Genomic DNA, 15882 nt, shown 5'->3' with positions numbered 1-15882 from the left:
ATAAAGATATTTTAGAAAAAAAAAATAATGATATTTCATCAAGAAATTATCATTCTTAAATACTATAAAAAATCAAAAAAAAAAAGAATTCAACAAGAATAAACAAAAAAACAACGAAAAAAATGTAAAATAAGATTTCAGCAACATATAATCAAGATTTCAGCAAGAAAAAAAGAAGAAGAAGAGGTTGGAAGAGGCTGGAAGAGGCAATACAAGTGCTGCGGCAAACAAAATACACGCAGAGGTTTTTTACTCTGAATACATCTAAACAACAAACAATTGCGAGCTTAAAAGTGTTGCGTGTGTGCTGTGTCGCGCAACAATAAGAGGTCTGAAGAAGTTTTTTTTACATAAAACAAATAGCAGCTTAGCAACTTTAACCATCTTCCTTTTCTCATGTTGAGCTCTTTCCGATCAAAAATGTGCTACATAATCCAGTGATTCGTGTATACCACACTTGGTTCCGTAGAGATAACGATGCCAAATCTTTAGGGAAAAACCTACCGCTCCCAACTCTAAGTAGTGGGTGGTGTAGTTGTTCTCATGCACCTTAAGTTATCTTGAGGCATAGACTATGACCTTCTCCATTTGCATTAATACATATCCCAACCCCTTATGTGAACCAATGCAATATACTACGAAGTCATTAGTACCTTCTGGAAGGGATAGTATCGGTGCACTACACAACATTTCCTTCATCTTTTGGATAGTTTTTTCCTGTTGGTATCCCCAAATGAATTTTACTTCCTTTTGGGTTAATGTTGTGAGGGGTTTGGCTATGTGAGAGAAATTTTCTATATATCTTCGGTAATAGTCGGCCAGTCCTAAAAATTGACAAACTTCTGTTGGCATCTTGGGCGCTTCCCAATTCTTTACCGTTTCGATCTTAGAAGGGTCGACATGAATTCCTTTACTGCTTACCACATGCCCAAGAAAGTGTACTTCTCTTATCCAAAATTCGCACTTAGAGAATTTTGCGTACAATTTTTCTTTCCTTAAAAGCTCTACGACCACTCGAATGTGTTGCCCTTGCTCTTCCTTGGTTTGGGAGTATACCAGAATATCATCGATGAATACAATCATGAATTTATCCAAGTAGGGCTTTCAAACTTGATTGATGAGATCCATAAAAACTGTTGGGGCATTGGTCAGTCCAAAGGGCATGTCTAAGAACTTATAATGACCATAGCACGTTCTAAAGGAAGTCTTCGAAATTTCCTCTTCAATGACTCGAAGTTGATGATATCCAAATCTCAAGTCGATCTTAGAAAAGTAATTGGATCCTTGCAGTTGAGCGAAGAGATCGTCTATTTGGGGTAGTGGATATCTATTCTTAATGATCAAGTTACTTAGCTCTCTATAGTCAATGCACATTCGGAAAGATCCATCCTTCTTCTTAACATATAGAACGGATGCTCCCCAAAGCGAGAAGCTTGGTCTATTGAAAGCCTTGTTAAGAAGTTATTGTAGTTGGGTGGAGAGTTCTTGCATCTTCGAGGGTGCCAATCTATAAGGAGACTTTGCTACTGGGAACTCATAACCTCATTCAAAAGGGAAAAATTCTAGAGTTCAAACAAAATGACAAACCTCAATCATTAACAGATGAAATTCTTACGATCAGTCAAAACAAGATCCCATACTTGATTGAGACTGAACAGATTTCGACAATTCATAACTAGCTCGAGAAGACTTCCAAGGTGACCCTGAATGCTACCAAAACTTGAGCCTGCTATGAGCCAAAATTCCACAACATGATTGAGGGTACACATACCCAGAGACCCAAGGAACATAAAACATACTAAACTTGATGATGAACGAGACAACCAATGATTGAGGACACATTGACACTAATTACAATGAACCAAAACCCACGCGGAGCTAAACACACTCAACGCTGAGACTGATTTCCTGATCGACATTTGCCCAAGCTTGCCTATAAGTTGGAATCCATACAATGAGATAGCAATTCTCTCAACAACCGATACTCAACCTGGGTGATCCTAGTGGCTCCTCATCTATTCATTGGTATCCCAAAAAGGAACCAATGGCTACAATGAGCTCCCTAACCAACTGCTTCCTGCTACGAGACATCTCGTGAAATTCCAGAACACATGCATCCGATAACCAATTACTCTACACCCCTTACTTGACCAAGTCCTAAACCGAAATCCCACATACCCACACCGCAGATCCCTATGAACCATTCTTTCACACCACCATCTCGAACAAATCATAGATCCTCCAATCATAATACCTAGTTCTCCTCCACTTAGGGTTCGAACTATCACTCGCTGATCCTCGCAGTCCATCATAGCACCAACTTGCTCAGACTCCATCCCCGCTACTATGCACACATTCCCCCAAGGGGATAGGAATCAAATCAGTCAGATAAGGCACCCCGATGATCTCCAATACACAGCCCTGGAACACTCTGGATGCAAAAATCCCATGATCGTTGGCGATATACACCCGCAACGGACATTCCAACTCTTGGTATACCAAATGGACTATGACAATTTCTGAAAAATCAGAAATCATGAGGAAATCCTGAACCCATTACGGCCTAAAGATAATAGCATAATAGTTCTTACAAGCTACTACACGAATGACTATCTAACCAAACTTAAACCGAGGATCAAAATTTCATATCTGCGACTTCTTGCGTTTTGATCTTGACCTCCTTCCGAATAGTGGACATCTGGGTTTGCACTCCCTCTGCTACCCATGGGGGACAGTCGGGTTTGAGATGACCTGACTGGTGATAGTGGAAGCATACCCGATCCTTCTTGCAGTCACGAAAGACATGCCCTCTCTCTCCACACTTATAGCATCTGAACTTGTGATAAGAAAACCCATGGGTTCCCCCACACTTCTTGCAGATATCATAGCCCCCTTGACTTCTAATACCAGAGTTATCAGCCTCAAGTTCTAAATCCATCGTTGAAAGAGCCCTCTTTCGCTTTCCAAGTCATGTCCTCACGTCAAGATCTCCCCCGAGTAGTCATCTCAGCAGTCCCTACTTTAGACTGCAAGGCTGTAGTTCGCTCCTCGAGCTTGGCAATCACCCTTCCAGTGATCTGATCCACAATAACCGACAATTCTTCCTGCAATATCTATGAAATCTCAACGGAAATCATCCCCCGCATCTGATCGACAGTCCACCCCTGCTTATCCTGGCCATCAGCTCTGAATCCCGAACTAGATCTCCTGGTGAGCTCCATACTATAAACGAACCACAAGCATCATAAATGTCACAATGCACATTGCTATAACCATATAACGAGATTATCCTCGGGGTTGTAAATTACTTTCTATGCATATGAGTCTTGTGCATTAAGTAGTATGGGCCCATACTACCTTCCACACCTACCCATATTTGTTTCAAGGATCATTCTAGAAATTACGCATACACCCTATCCTTACTTTCTCCAGAGTGGCTAAAACCTTCTTTCTTTGGCCAACCGGTCATACACATACTCATCCACTATGATACTCCTTACACTTGCTAAAAGCACATCATGAGTACTACATACCCCTTAGGCTATCCTAGGTTCCATACCTCACCCTGTCATCAATTACCAAACGACCCCCATTGGTGCCAGTTAACTACTGCATGAATACAATCACATGCAACATGACTTTAATAACCTTAGATTAAAAGATTCAACACTACCACGGTTGGGCGCAGACAAGAGCTGCGCAGTAAGACCAAATCCTTTATCCAAAAATTATTTAACCAACGCAGGATGTGACTTACCATATTCAATTAGTAGTTAGTTCACACCCGAAAGAGTCATACAACAATCAACAAGAAGCTCTATAGGAAATAAGGCATCATATATCAGACAATTCTATCATGCAATTCCTAAAGATCCTTATCCTACAACTAGCATGTTGTTCTAACATAACATAACATCAAATAACAGTGTGGTAACTTGGGGTCTGCTTACTAGCTCTAGCTGATCGTACACATCACATCCTTTCTAGATTATTTTCGAAAACAATTTGAAAATCATTTTTAAAGCCTTTGCAGTTCCTTAGTTTGAGACTGGATTCCCACGGATGTTCCTCTAGTTCGCTCAAACCAAGGCTCTGATACCAACTTGTAACATCCATAAAAAAATCACAAGAACTTTAAACTTTTTAAAACAACCCCAAATCATAGAATGTTTACAAAATCCTTGTTTTCAAAGTATTGTTCCATGTGAGAGTATCCCATGGATCAAAAGTACATAAAACAAAGGGTGTGTATGGTAACGGCTTTGCCTTCCTTAGATCATCAGAAGTACCAGAAATATTAACTAAAAACCGTAAGCCAAAGCTTAGTGAGTTTCCCCAAAGTACCACCGCATACAACATATCCTAAAACAACATGCATAACCGAGCTTTCAGCCTGACTGGAACGCCTTACAGGGCCTACAACCTATTTGGACCGCTCCTGAGCCTTCGGCATGACTGAACCGCCTCGCAGGGCCTATAGCCTATCCGGACAGCTTTTCGCGCCTTAAGCCGGACTGGACCGCCTCGCAGGGCCTACAGTCTATCCATTCTGTGATGGGTATCTTGTCTTTCAGCACAAAGTAGGACCGCCTCAGCCCAACCTACCACAACATGTCGACATACAAGTTGGATAAGGTGTCTAAGTCCGTAACTATATTTGGTATGTACTTGACCCGACCCGACATTGTCCATTTGGGTTGCACTTCACCGAACAATTTGTATGGATAATCTTTTAAGAATTGTACATTTATTATTTATTAATATATTATAAGTTATAATATATTAAAATGAAATCATATTATTTAATTAGTATTGATCAAGAATTAATTTAGAAATAATTTAGTGATCAAAAGAGACTAATTAAATATGGACTCTTATATATATAGATATATATATATATATATATATATATATATATATATATATATATATATATATAATGGGCCAAAGTTCATTTAGGATGGGCTAAGTTTGCATGGATAGTCCATGGAGTTTTTAACCCATGGATCCTATGGAAATGAAAGGTCATGGGTATTAGGGTTTACATGGATTTAACCCTAATCCACCATACTATATAAAGAGGTCTTTCGCACATGAAACGGAACTAGTGTGTGAGTGAACAAGAGTGGGCCGATTTCTCTAGTGCATACTATTCTCTCAAGTTTTCCAAGTTGATTTGGTGATTTGTGATTCCACTTGAGGCATCCACATTATTGGCGCTAGGCTCTCAAGACTCCAAGCAATCAACCATAAGAAAAGGTATATTATTCTACTAAGGTTTTTATATTACAAGTACCCCACAACATGCTAGTTAGGTTGAGAACCTTGGAAAATCAAATTTGTATGTATAATAGAGAAAACATAGATCCAAGGTTTCTAGGGTTACATGTACACTATAGGAGTGTTAGAATGCGCAAAACCCTTCAGTGGTATCAGAGCCTAGGCTTGTTTTCATTATACTTGATGCAAATTGCTTGAAAATGTCAAAAATCTGCTCATTGTTTAGTGGAATCGCCGAGTCCATGGGTTGACTCGACGAGTCCAAGTGTAAACTCATCCTACTCGTCGAGTAGGTTCTTGCACTCGGCGAGTAGGAGGCCCAGAGTGCTGATTTTCGAGTTTTGTTGCTGGAAATAGACTAGAATCATTACCCTAAACTGTTTTGGACTTGTAAAACCTGTTTTTGATGTGGTAATGATTATGCTAATCCATTTTCAAAGGTTATTATCAAAATTTCAAATTTTATATTATGTTTATATGATTCTTGAAATTGTTGATATGAATGTTCATGCTTATGAGTTTTAGTAGATCATAGGAATTATTTGAAAATTGTTTTTTAGTGTAATTCTTTATCTAAATGCCAATTAATGGACTCCATAACTTGTCCTCAAGTTATGGAATTCCAAAAGTCTTTTCTTCAAAACCATTAAAACTCATAAGTTATAGAAATGAAAAGTCTTGAATAGTTTCAAAACTTGCCCTCAAGTCTTGGAATTTGTAAAGTCTCACGCACACTTTAATTCCAAACCTAGAGTTTTAAAAGTTAAAATTCAACCCTTATACTTTATACTATTATAAGTTAATAATATATATATATATATATATATATATATATATATATATATATATAATATATATATGTATGTATGTATGTATGTATAAGATCAAGTCAGTCTTACCGTTAGTAGGCCTCATTCACGAAGTCGGTCTATAAGGGGGGTATAAGGTTGTTGCCTATAAAATGGCAGCTTAATGGGTGTCCACTCTCAGCCACCGCTTCCTTAACTGGTGGAGGGTCGTTAGCCGAACGGGTAGGACAAGGACTATAATCCTCATTAAAAGTATAATGATTATGATAAAGTAACTAAATCTTTTATAAATTCCCAATCTTAGTTACTTTAGGAAAATGTGAAATTGGTGCTAACCCATGAAATGACACTTTGTACCTTACCAAGTCGTTGGTGGAGCGTGTGTGGTTAACCGGCACACTAAAATAGACTAGTAAGAGTGGCAAAGGGTAACTTAATGTTTATCATAGATCGGTGGAGCACGTGTGGTTAACCGGCACATCGATTAGGTGATAATACTAAGGGTACCAAGTTAATTTGCATGGTTATTCACACCTTGTTTGTGATCCTCGGCATCCCAGTCACAAACTTGAGAGGGCACAATCGAGATTAAACATGCCATTGAAAAGTTCAATGAATCTGAAAAGATCTAGGAGTTTCAATCCAATTAAAACCTAATATCTATTTCGTTTTTCATGGTGGAAATTGGTGAACTGTCATTCGCCTACCTTCAAATATTTTATAGCTTGGATTACGGCATCCCTTTTCCAAGTTATAAAGTATTGTGTTGGGTCCTAGCCTTAATATTACATTTGGGTGTCTTATTAAGGATTCTATATCTAATCTATACTTGTCTTTCTTCTTTTTTAGATGTCTTCCAACAATGCTACTTCTGGCTCAAACCCAACATACCCCTTCTCTCTCATGAACCTTTGTGGGAGAGTCATCTTTGATGGTTCAAACTTTAATGATTGGATCAGGAACATCAGGATGGTCACACGTTGCGAGGACAAGGAATATGTCCTTGACAAGGAGCTGAAAGAAATTGATGAGTCTACTGCTACTCCACAGGAGATCGCTGACTTCAGGACTCATGAGAGGGATGCCACCAAGGTGGCATGTATCATGTTAGCCACAATGACAGTTGAGCTCCAGAAATCCTATGAGGACTTTTACCCTTTTGAGATGCACATGGACCTGATGGACAGATACCATCAGAGTGCTCGTCAAGAGAGGTATGAAATCATATCTTCCATGATAACAACCCGAATGAAGGATGGTGAACCCATCACGTGCCACATGTGGAAAATGCAAAGGTTTGTGGACCGGCTGCTGAAGTTGAATGTGAACTTCCCCAAGGAGTTGGCTATTGACCTCATACTACACTCCTTACCTCCATGTTATGATCAGTTCCGAATGACCTATCATATGAACAAGGAGGAGGTCACACTCAGCAAGCTTCAAGGACTTTTGAAGACCGCCGAAAGTGGTCTCAAAGGTAAATCGGTTGTTACTACTCCTACTCCTAACACCGCCCCTGTTCTGGCAATCGGGCAAAGTAGAGGGAAAAATAGGAAGACCTCTTCAAAGGGTACCAAGGGAAAGTCTCTTGATGGCTCCTCTTCGAGTGGAACCAAAGGTGGTTCTGTCACTCCTTCTTCCAACCCAAAGGAAGCTGAATGCTTCTATTGTCATGATAAGGGGCACTCGAAAGGAAACTGCCCCAAGTACCTGCAAGATGTTAAGGATGGGAAGGTCAAGCCTACCCATGCAGGTATTTACACTATATTGTCTAATAACTCACCGCATACTAATTATTGGGTCCTTGATATAGGTTGTGGTATTCATATATGTTCTGATTTGCAGGGCCCAAGAAGAAGTGAGGATGTGGAGCACGGAAAGATAAACTTGATCATGGGGAATAGGAAAGCTTCACCTGTCACCAAGATTGGAGTTTATTCTTTGTTGCTAAGTAGTAGGTTAATGTTAGATTAGAATAAGTGTTGTTACTTGTCTGAAATGGAAAGAAATATTAATTCTTTTCACGTTTTGTACAAACAAGGGTTTACTTTTTCATTTGTTAATGAATGTGGTGGTATTAATGCTTTTTATAATAATGTTCTTTATTTTAAAGAATTACCTTGTGATGGTGTATATGAAACTATGTCGGTTGTAGACAACTTAGGAAATAATGTGTTGTAAATCGATTCTTCCACTAGTTTGGATATGAATTCCTTGTGGCATTGTCGTCTTGGACATGTCAACAAGAAGCGCATAGGCCAACTCCAAAAGGCTGGAGTCTTGAGTCATTTGACTTAAGGTCAGATGATAGTTGCGAATCTTGTTTACTTGGAAAAATGACTAAGTCACTCTTCACTGGTACTTGTGCTAGGGGTGAAGGTTTGTTGGACGTCATACACACAGATGTGTGTGGACCCTTCAGAACCGTCATAAGGGCTGCTAACCGCTTCTATGTGACTTTTACTGATGATTACAGTAGATATGGTTATGTCTACTTAATCAAGCATTAGTCAGAAACCTTTGAAAAGTTCAAAGAGTTTAAACAGGAAGTGGAGAATCAGCTGGGCAGGAACATTAAGATGCTTCGATCTGATCGAGGAGGAGAGTATCTTAGTACAGAGTTCCTTGACTATCTTAAGGAATGTGGAATTGTTTCACAATTGACACCTCCCAGGACACCACAGCTTAATGGTGTGGCTGAGAGGCACAATCGAACCTTGTTGGACATGGTTCGTTCCATGATGATTTGAGCTTCGTCACCAATCTCATTTTAGGGGTATGCCTTGGAGACTGCCGCTCATATCCTTAATCTAGTCCCTACCAAGAAGGTTGCCAAAACACCTCACGAGATGTGGACTGGGAAAGTTCCCAATTTAGACCACATCAAGATTTGGGGTTGTGAGGCTTTCGTGAGGCGCGAGACTCACGACAAGCTCGAACCTCGAAGTGAGCGATGTATTTTCATCGGCTACCCACAGAAATCCTTTGGTTACCTCTTCTACAGACCCAGTGATAATGTGGTCTTTGTGGCAAGGAGAGGAGTCTTTCGCGAGAGAGAATTCATAAGCCCAGGAAACAGTGGGAGGCAAATTGACCTTGAAGAGCTTCAAGAGTCAAGTGATGAAGGAACCTCAAACCCTAGCTATCAACCTGAGGAGGAAACTCCTGTTGAACCAACTGACGAGTCTGTACCTCTGAGGCGTTCCACTAGAGTTAGGAATCCACCTAAGCATTACTATGGTTTCCATATTACTGCGGAAGGTGATACATTTATCAGTGATAGTACACTGGTAAATTTGGATGAACCTAACAGATATAGGGAAGCCATGGCAGGCCCTAAGTCTGCTAAATGGAAAGAGTCTATGGACAACGAGATTCAGTCCATGTATGACAATCAAGTTTGGAACTTGGTTGACAATGTACCGGGACGTAAGACAGTCGGGTGCAAATGGATCTTCAAGAAGAAGACCGACATAGATGGGAAAGTGCACACTTATAAGGCGCGACTGGTTGTGAAGGGCTTCACCCAAACTCAGGGAGTTGACTATGATGAAACCTTCTCACCAGTAGCGAAAATTAAGTCGATTAGGGTTTTGCTAGCCATTGCTGCATTTCATGATTATGAAATATGTCAAATGGATGTCAAAACCGCTTTCCTTAATGGAAAGTTGGCTGAGGATGTTTACATGAGTCAGGCAGAGGGTTTTGTCAATGCAGAGTAACCTGATAGAGTGTGCAAGCTTGAGAAATCCATTTATGGATTGAAACAAGCATCTCGCAGCTGGAATCTTTGTTTTGATGAGAAAGTCAAAGAGTTTGGTTTTTCGAGAAGCGAAGATGAGTCCTGTGTATATGTCAGAGCTAGTGGGAGTATAGTTAGCTTTTTGGTACTGTATGTGGATGACATACTACTCATGGGAAATGACATCCCAACTTTGCAGGAGATTAAGTCCTGGCTTGGGAAGTGTTTCGCTATGAAGGACCTTGGAGAGGCTGCCTATATCCTAGGGATAATGATATTGAGAGAAATGAGTAAAAGACTAATTGGACTTTGTCAGAGCACCTACTTGGACAAGGTGTTGAAAAGGTTCAACATGCAGAATTCCAAGAAAGGTGATTTACCGTTCTAAAGCAATGCCAAACTGAGCAAGGCTCATATTCCGAGTACAGAGGCTGAGATAGCTGAGATGAGTCGATTACCATATGCTTCCGTTGTTGGCTCGATCATGTGTGCTATGACTTGTACCCGCCCTGATATGGCCTTTGCTTTTTAGCATGGTCAGCAGATATCAGGGGAATCCTGGCAAGGCTCACTGGACTACGGTGAAGAACATTCTGAAGTACCTGCGGAGGACTAAGGACTGGGTCCTTACCCTTTGTGGGCGTGATGACTCGAGAGTGGTGGGGTATAGTGACGCTGGCTTTCAGACTGATAGGGATAATTTCCGCTCTCAGTCGGGCTGGGTCTTTACCATGAATAGAGGAGAAATTACTTGGAAAAGTTCCAAGCAGGAGACAGTAGCTTATTCGAAATGTGAATCAGAGTACATAACAGCGAGTGAAGCGGCGAATGAGGCGATATGGCTGAGGAACTTCATCGAAGACCTTGGAGTTGTACCAGCTATAAAGGAGCCTTTGGAGATTTTCTGTGACATCAATATTGCGGTTGCCTTAGCCAAGGAACCAAGCGATCATGGCAGATCCAGACACATTGACAGAAAATATCACTTCATAAGACACAAGATAGAAGAAGGACTCCTCATGGCAAAGAGGGTATCGTCAGAAGAGAACCCAGCAGATCCCCTTACAAAGGGACTGACCAGGGTTAGGCATTTGCAGCATGCGAGGCGCATCGAGCTTAAGGATGATATTAGTTTTACAGATTAGATAGCTATTTCTGAAACTTGTAATATGTAATTGACATTTGATGATTAAATAAAATTTGTTGTTTATTTATAAGTAAGGTGTTGCTATCTTGTGTCAATCGTTTACTATTGTTTCAACTTTGCATGTTTTGACTTCCAGAATAATTACTTTATTCAAACTCTCCACAGTCAGTCATATGTTGGAAGTAGGTATGAATCAAGACTGTCATGAATTGGGCTTGTAGATGTCTAAGGTGTTAGACATAGCAAAAGTTGCTACAACATTCATGAGTGCTCATAAGTTCTGAGTATTGGATTAAACCCACGCTCACTTGTATCACTTCATGGAATTTATCTCGAGTGATCGTGAGACATTAATATCATATAAGTCTTCAAACCTAGAGATATGAGTTGTTGACTATGAGTTGGTTGTGCATTGATTGCATGAAAACGCATCAGTAACTTGATGTTATAAAACGTGCATTTGTTTATGATTCAACAAGTAGTTAGTACAAGCATATGAGTCGAAGTTTATATGTTCCTTTTAGTCATTGGAGGATTAAAAGCGATATCTGGGCCCCTCGATGATTTTGTTTTGAACTATGTGTCGGGCCCGGTCAGAACCAAATTGATGTGTTCAGTTTAGTTCTATGTCAAACAAATTGAAAATCGGGAAACAAACTGCTGGACAATAAGTATGACATTGTTCCATGTATTTGTCCGGCTGATATCTATAACAGAGGATTATATGATCACTTTTCTAAAATGGCACTTCATAGTTCAACAGAGTTTTAAGAGCTACAAGTGTTGGTTGGTTCCTAAAGTCATACTAGCAACTATAGTTATCAGACTTATCCAAGTGGGAGACTGTTGGATAAGGTGTCTAAGTCCGTAACTATATTTGGTATGTACTTGACCCGACCCGGCGTGGTCCATTTGGGTTGCACTTCATCGAAACAATTTGTATGGATAATCTTTTGAAAATAGTATATTTATGATTTGTTAATATATTATAAGTTATAATATATTAATATGAAATCATATTATTTAATTAGTATTGATCAAGAATTAATTAAATATGGACTCTTATATATATAGAATGGGCCAAAGTTCATTTAGGATGGGTTAAGCTTGCATGGATAGTCCATGGATTTTTTAACCCATGGATCCTATGGAAATGAAAGGTCATGGGTATTAGGGTTTACATGGATGTAATCCTAATCCACCATACTATATAAAGAGGTCTTTGGCACATGAAATGGCACTAGTGTGTGAGTGAACAAGAGTGGGCCGATTTCTCTAGTGCATACTATTCTCTCAAGTTTTCCAAGTTTATTTGGTGATTTGTGATTCCACTTGAGGCATCCATATTATTGGTGCTAGGCTCTCAAGACTCCAAGCAATCAACCACAAGAAAAGGTATATTATTCTACTAAGGTTTTTTATATTACAAGTACCCCACAACATGCTAGTTAGGTTGAGAACCGTGGAAAATCAAATTTGCATGTATAATAGAGAAAACATAGACCCAAGGTTTCTAGGGTTGCATGTACACCATAGGAGTGTTAGAATGCTAAAAACCCTTCAATACACATAACATATAAACATATAACCAAGCATCAGTCAAACAGGAAGATCTACAGGTCACTACCGCTTGGTAACATTCCATATACCAGGGTACCGTTCTAACATATCACTACAACATAAAAACATCCTATATACTAGGATATAGATCTAATAGATCACTACAACATAGCAACATACGGTAAATTAGGATATCAATCCAAAGGGCCGGCCTTGGTCCTTCGACCCGTAAGTACAGTGACGAAAACTCACTTCTACTGATGATAAATGAAACATCACTCGATCCACGACGAACACTACTCCTCACGCTAAACCAAAACCAGAAAAAAAATCCAATCAATAATTAGGGTTTAACCCAAACCCATGGTCTAGTCCATTTCTCATCATGATGAAGGCAAAATACCATTTTGCACTTTATATACAAGCCCAACTAAACTAAGCCCAAAACCCCTAATGGCTCAAGGCCTAAAAAGTTAATCCATTGGGCTTCTGAGAAAACGCCTGGCGTTCCGGCCTATGACGCATGGTGTCCGAACGCTGGGTGTCCCCATGAAAATGTCTGGCATTTCCTCGCTGATTACAAACTTCCAACCTATGTCTTAATTAATGGCTTAAGATCTCATGTCCAAACTTCAGATCCAATCATGATGGAATGTTTAAATCCATAAAGTTGCAAACTTTATGGCCATGCATGGTTACAATGAGCCTAAAAGCTAAACTCCATCTCCTTAACACATTAAGACACTTCAAAACTTGCATGGAGTGAAAGGAAGGTCCAAGATCACACTTTTATCATTTAATCCACCCTAAAACGTCCAAAAGGACAACTCCTTTGGTCTAAGGTAGCTCCTACCCAAAAAGACCAAGAAAATGGGACTAATAAGTATAAAATTCTAACATAAGTAATATCTAGAGATATGATGATCAAGTTCATAACTTTATAATACAAAATGATGGTATAAGATGCCAAGAGACCAGATCCACAAGCTTGAAAGCAACACCAACAATCCAATGGTCTTCCTTCTCTTATTAAGAACACTAAATGATACCAAAAAGATGAACCAAGGGTTCAAACTCTCATACACACTTAGGGTTTCCGAAATGAGGATGGAGGCTGCAGTGGTGAAGGGTTTTGAGGCCATAATGCTCTTTAAATATGGTGCAAACCCTAAAAATTAGGGTTTGGTCTCTACGTGAAAACGTCTGGCGTCCATCATAGAATGTCCGACGTTTAAACGCCGAGCATTTTATGCCAAGCACCTGGCGTTTGGACCAAAGAGCCAAACTTTACCAAAATGTCATAATGGCCCTTGCACTTTTCATTTACTTAGGGACCAATATGCAATAAATTTCAATATAAGGGTCAACAATGAAAATACCTCAAATCCAGATGTTACACGAATTCAAATAAGAATCTCAGTCCCAACCCCAACCCAAATTTGACACTTTTTAAAGTTTTAAAACATAATTTGAACCTAAACCCCGAGCGTCTACTCGAGAGGCTATATATATATATATATATATATATATATATATATATATATATATATATATATAGGGAAGGGTTATATGTAAAACAAAAAAACCCTAAAAATCATAAAAATGCTTTAAAAAAATACTTAGAGATCACAAATATTTTTTTTTGACTTTATATTCTTAAAAATCGCAGTTTTTTTTTATAAATTCACTGAAAAAAAAAATTTAAAAATCGTTTTTATTTTTATTTTTAATTTTTGGTTTTTTTTTTCAAAAAAATTTCAGCGAAATTATATAAAAAGTTGAGATTTTTTTAGAATATAAAGTCAAAAAAAAATTTGTGAACTCTAAGTATTTTTTATGTACTATTATGATTTTTAAAGTTTTTTTTAGGGTTTTTTTGTTTTCCAAATAACCTATATATATATATATATATATATATATATATATATATATATATATATATATATATATATATATATTGGACCTCATCAGAAGAGAAAGCGTTGGCTTCGACGTGGGTCAATGTTTCGGACGAACCAACTATCGAAAAAGACCAAAAGGGCTAACATTTAGGTTATAAGTGGCAAAACGGTTCTTCTTGAAAATAAAGAAATGAGAGTATCGAAAAAAAGGATCACACAAAGTGGAAGAATATGAACAAAGTTGTTATAGAACGATGCAACCATGTTGAATAATAGTGCTTGAAATTTTCTGTAAAGAACACATGAAAAGTTTCAAATTTGGCAATTGTTGGAACTTGCTCAGAGAATGCAAAAAACTTAGAGTGCACTCCACACATCGAAAGAGTGCGTGTGTGCTTCTAAAAGCACTAAACATTCAAGTCCTCCCATACATCGTTGGGTGGTCATATAAAGTTCGAACTCAACATTGATGATGACCCAACCGAGATTCCACTACCTCCTTGTGAATGATAAGAGACATATCTAAAGGAAATGGTATAAGTTTCACATCAAATTTTTATGATCTACGAAATGTAACGAACGTGATAATGGGGATAAATAAATGTCTCGAAAATCACTTGATATTTGCAAAGGAGCAATAACTCTAAATGGAAAAAAAGGTGTTGCCAAACTAATATGCCATTAAGGTGATAAAAAACACTGTTCTAAAATTCTCCCAATGACACGCGCGAAGGCGTACCAAGGCGTGAGGCGCGACTTCGTTATTACGAATAACCTCATAACGTTGCAGGTAGGCTTGACACGTGACAAGAAGTGATATTACGTGCCATAACGTGTTATGGCGCGTGTTTTTTCGTTTAAGACACGTTTTTTTCTCTTTTTTATGTCTTTTCTAATCAGACATACAAGTATTGTTTTTTTTTGTTAACTATTTTGTAACACTAGTCAAAAGTAGGTCAATAACAATCACATGTGATTATACCAATCATGTAATGTGATTTTGTCAAAACAAGTAATGTAGTAAACTTACTATGTATTTCATGATAATTCTAATATAAATATGAACTTTCATACATACTTTATAGTATAAATCAAAGTATACGTCCATACGATTCCAAAAATGTAGAGAACGTCTGAATCTGACTTCGCGTGAAGAAGTTATGATAAACCGAACATTATAAATCTCTATAATAAGATGAATTTAAAATAGACTTAGAATTAGCTATTGGAGTCTAAAAGAGAGTTGTAGTGCTTGGAATTACCTACGCGTGGATATAAAGAACGTCAAAAATGGAGTTCGTATGCAAAAGTTATGGCCTTCCAAAGATTTCTCTGTCAGAAACCCTAATTTGACTGAACTCACGACGTGAGCACAAAAACTCACGACGTGAGGAGTCAAACCGCCATATTTCGGATCTAGAAGGTGTGACGAGGCTGGGAGGG

This window comes from Lactuca virosa, chromosome 8, assembly GCF_052849685.1.
Source record: "Lactuca virosa cultivar CGN04683 chromosome 8, Lactuca_virosa_CGN04683_v6, whole genome shotgun sequence".
In the NCBI taxonomy this organism is placed as follows: Eukaryota; Viridiplantae; Streptophyta; class Magnoliopsida; order Asterales; family Asteraceae; genus Lactuca; species Lactuca virosa.
Note: the sequence above shows the minus strand (reverse complement) of the source record.